Genomic DNA, 5,262 nt, shown 5'->3' on the forward strand with positions numbered 1-5,262 from the left:
AAAAAAAAAAAGAAAAGAAAAGAAAAAAAGAAAATTATGGGGGCACCTGGGTGGCTCAGTCAGTTAAGCGTCTGCCTTCGGCTCAGGTCATGATCCCAGGGTCCTGGGATCGAGCCCCGCATCGGGCTCCCTGCTCCACAGGAAGCCTGCTTCTCCTTCTCCCACTCCCCCTGCTTGTGTCCCCTCTCTTGTTGTGTCTCTCTCTGTCAAATAAATAAATAAATAAATCTTAAAAAAAAAAAAAATTATGTTAAATTTGCTAAAAACTAAAGAGAGAAAATATATACATAATAAGGAACACTAGTTTCTGAAAATAAAGTTACAAGTTTCTTAAGAAGGATATTCAAAATATATTTTTAAAAGATAGTCAACTTAAAATTATATAAGCATAAGGAATTACATTACAAATGAAGACATGACAAAAACAAACTGGTTACATGTGGTACAAGAAAATATTACCAAATTTTATTAGATTTTAATCAGTGAGGTTTATAGTTGCAATATCTAGGGTAACCATTAAATGAATTAAATAAAGTAGATGAATGAAACTAAGGTATTAAAAAGTGAATAAAAGAGAAATACAAAATGATAAAATACTAATCAATAAAAAAGTGGCAGGAAAAAGCATAAAAAAGAAGGTAGAATAACTGGATCAAATAGAATGCAAACAGTAGGAGTGTACTTAAGTCCACATATGCAATTATTTAAACTAATGTATGCAGACTAAGCTCAAATTAAAACATACACATTGTCTAACTGGATAAAATAACAAAATACAACCACGTGGCAGTAATTTTTTTTTAAGATAGGTTTAAAGAATGAAAGATGTTATAAAATACAAGTATTCACCAGGAGCCTTAGAATAACTAAATTATCATCAGATAAAGTAGGTTTCAGAGCAAGCATGATTACTAAAGATATAGTGTAATATTTCATGGCAATAAAAGTTTTAACTCAAAGCCAAAATATGACAATTTTAATTTATACAATTATTAACATAGCATAAAATATATAGACATAAATTTTAAAGTGACAATATTAATAAGAGATCTACACCTGCAAACATTATTTTATTTTATTATTTTATTTTATTTATTTATTTTTTACCTACAAACATTTTAAAACACATAATTGAGTAACTCAAAACAAGCAAATCATAAATAAGTCAAGGATAGAATACTTCATCAAAATTAACTGTGTCCTAAGCTGCAAAGCAAGACTTAACAAATACCAAATAATTTAAATCATAAAGAATATATTCTCTGATCACAGAATAAGGAAGCAAAAAAATAACCAAAATACATCTAGAAAATGTCTATGGATTTAGACGTTAAGAAACAACCTTCGTAGTAAACTATAGGTCAAAGAAGACATTACAATGTGAATTAGTGTATGTTTTGAATATGTACACACACACAGCTACATAACAAAGCTTCACTTCCAAGGAAATGTATAATTTTAAATGTGTGTGTGTTTCTTTTTTTTTTTTAAGATCTCATTTATTTATTTGAGAGAGAGAGAGAAGGAGCAGGGGAGAGGCAGAGGGAGAGCAACACACTCCGTGCTGAGCAGGGAGCTGGACACAGGGCTCAATCCCAGGACCCTGGCATCATGACCTGAGCTGAAGGCAGATGCTTAACTGATTGAGCCACCCAAGTGCCCTGTGTGTTTCTTAAAGTAAGTTTAAAAATGCATACTTTTACTATCCACTTGAAGAAGTTAGAGAAAGAATGGCACTTGAACAGCAGGCTTAATATAAAGAAATTAGAAATAAATTAGTTACTTAGAAAATAAATAAATAAACAAATACATAAATAAATAATAAAATAGAATAGACCAACAAAGCTAAAAGTTGGGTGCACAGAAAAGTTAATACAATTTATGAAACACTGGTAAATATGTATGACAGAGAGAGAAAGAGAAGGCACAAATACCCCATATCAGAAGTGAAAAGGAGGGCATAGCCTCATATTCTCAGATACTATAGACATTACAAAATTACACTAGATATAAATTTATTTCAATAACTCAAAAATCTAGACAAATTGGAGAAATATTTTGAAATGTACAGCTTATCAAAAGTGACCTAATCAGAAGGAAAAAAAAGAACTGAATAAGCTTATAATATTAAAAGAAATTATAATAATTGCAAATGTCCACCGACACCACTTTCATTTTATAAAAAGAAAATAATGTTTATGTCCAGTTGGTTTCACTAAATTCTACTAAACTTTAAGGAAGAGACTGGATACAAAAATCTGCTAATAAGATTATAAGAAAGGTAAACAGCAGTGAAATTCTCTCATAAATCTATACTCAAAAATTCTATGAAATTTTAGCTTATTAACCCTGCAATGTATAAAAATCACATATCTTGAGAAAGCCAGGTTATTCCCAGAAATGCAAGATTATTTTAGTATTCAAAAACCAATCAATGTATTCCATTGCATTTAACAGAATAAAGGATTAAAAAACAGATATGATAATCTGAGTAAATGCCAAGAAAAACAATATTATATAATTCCACCCTTTGAAAAGAAATAGGTTCTTAATAATAGGAAACTCTTAATGAACTAATAAAGGGAATCTTACTCATTCTCATAAAATATCTTTAAAAAACTATAACAAACATTATTCATAGTATTTAAATATTAAAATATTTCTCCTTAAGATGAGGAACAGGAAAAGATCTTAATTACTGCAACTTCTATTCAATATTGAATAGGAGGTTATAAGCAATGAAGAAGAAGAAGAAGGAGGAAGAGGAGGATGATAGGTAGGAGGAGGAGGGGGAGGAGGAAAAGGAGAAGACGAAGGAGGAGGAGAAGGACAACAACAACAACAAAAAAGAAGTAATTGTTATATGGTTTGGAAAGTGAGAATTCAGTAAAGTGTCAGGCTACAAAATCAATGTACAGAAATCTGTTGCATTTCTATACATAAATAATGAAACAGCAGAAAAAGAAATTAAGAAAACAATCCCAATTACAACTGCACCAAAAATAATAAAATATGTAGGAATAAACCTAACCAAAGAGGTGAAAAACCTGTACTCTGAATACTGTAAAACACTGATGAAAGAAATTGAAGGTAACACAAAGAAATGGAAAGATATTCCATGCTCATGGATTGGAAGAACAAATACTGCTAAAATGTATATACTACTCAAAGCAATCTACACATTTAAGGCAATTCCTATCAAAATACCAATGTCATTTTTTATAAAAGTAGAACAAAAAGTCCTGAAATTTGTATGGAACCACAAAAGACCCCGAATAGCCAAAGGAATCTTGAAAAAGAAAAGCAAAGCTGGAGGCATCACAATTCAGCATTTCAAGTTATATTACAAAGCTGTAGTAATTAAAAATAGTATGGTGTTAGCACAAAAACATAGATCCATAGAACAGAATAGAAAACACAGAAATAAACCCACAGTTATATGGTCAATTATCTTCAGAAAAGCAGGAAAGAATATCCAATGGGAAAAAGACCATCTCTTCAACAAATGGTGTTGGGAAAACTAGACAGCAACATGCAAAAGAATGAAACTGGACTACTTTCTTACACCATTCACAAAAATAAATTCAAAATGAATGAAAGACCTAAATGTAAGACTTGAAAACATAAAAGTCCTAGAAGAGAACACAGGCAGTAACTTCTTGACATCAACCACAGTAACTTCTTTCTAGATAGTTCCCCTAAGGCAAGGGAAACACAAGCAAAAATAAACTATTAAGACTTCATCAAAATAATACCTTCTATGTAGTGAAGGAAACAATCAACAAAACTAAAAGGCAGCCTATGGAATGAGAGAAGATATTTGCAAATAACATATCTGATAAAGGATTACTATCCAAAACGTATAAAGACGTTATACAACTCAACACCCCAAAAGACAAATAATCCAATTAAAAGTGGGCAGAAGACATGAACAGACATTTCTCCAAAGAAGACATACAGACGGTCAACAGACACATGAAAATATGCTCATCATCACTCATCATCAAGGACCTGTAAATCAAAACTATGAGATAACCTGTCATACCTTTCCGAATGGCTAAAGTTAAAAACACAAGAAACAGTAGGTGTTGGTGAGGATGTGAAGAAAAATAAACCCTATTGAACTGTTGGTGGGAATGTAAACTGGTGCAGCCACTGTGGAAAACAGTATGGAAGTTCCTCAAAAAGTTAAAAATACAACTACCCTAAAATCCAGCAAATGCACTATCTACCAAAGAATACTCAAACACTAATTCAAAGGTATACATGCACCCCTATGTTTAAAGCAACATTTTTTTCTTTATTTTTATTTTTTTAAATTTTTTATTAACATATAAGGTATTATTTGTTTCAGGGGTACAGGTCTGTGATTCATCAGTCTTACACAATTCACCGCGCTCACCATAGTACAATAGTCAAATTACAGAAGCAACACAACAGTCTTCAATAGATGAATGGATAAAGAAGATGCGATATATATACACATACACATACACACATACATAAATAATATATAAATATTATATATTATTAACAATTTGTATATTATATATTATATTATATAATATATATATAAATATTTATATAATATAAATATATTTTATATAAATTTTTGTAGTGTATATGTACATACATATGTATATGTATATAATGTATATATATGTATATATAATATTATTCAGCCACAAAAAAATGAAATCTTGCCATTTGCAATGACATGGATGTAGCTAGTACTATGCTAAGCAAAAGAAGTCTGAGAAAGGCATATAGCATATGAGTTCATTTATATGTGGAATTTAAGAAACAAAATGAACGAACAAAGGGGAAAAGAGAGAGAGAACAACAACAAAAAAACAAGAAACAGACTCTTAACTGTAGAGAACAAACTGATTCAGGTTACCAGAGGGGAGGTAGGTGGGGGATGGGTGAAATAGGTGATGGCGATTAAGGAGTGCACTTGTGATGAGCACCAGGGATTAAAATAAAAATTTTAAAAAAGGATTGAAAAATTAGTCAACCTGTACATTTATGATTTGTGCATATTTCTTTTTTATTGTATATTTCAATGAAGAAGTTTAGTTAAATTTCATTGGAATAAACACATATTAAATCAAAATAAGGAAAAATAGGTTAATAGATACAAAGACACATTTAATACATACAAAATATATTAAAAATTTAAAAAAATCTTTCAGAAAATTAGGAAGAACATAATTTCCTTAAATCTGATATCATGTAACACAGCAAACATCCCACTTCATG

The sequence above is a fragment of the Leptonychotes weddellii genome, chromosome 3 (assembly GCF_054177405.1).
Source record: "Leptonychotes weddellii isolate Sample4059 chromosome 3, ASM5417740v2, whole genome shotgun sequence".
Lineage (NCBI taxonomy): Eukaryota > Metazoa > Chordata > Mammalia > Carnivora > Phocidae > Leptonychotes > Leptonychotes weddellii.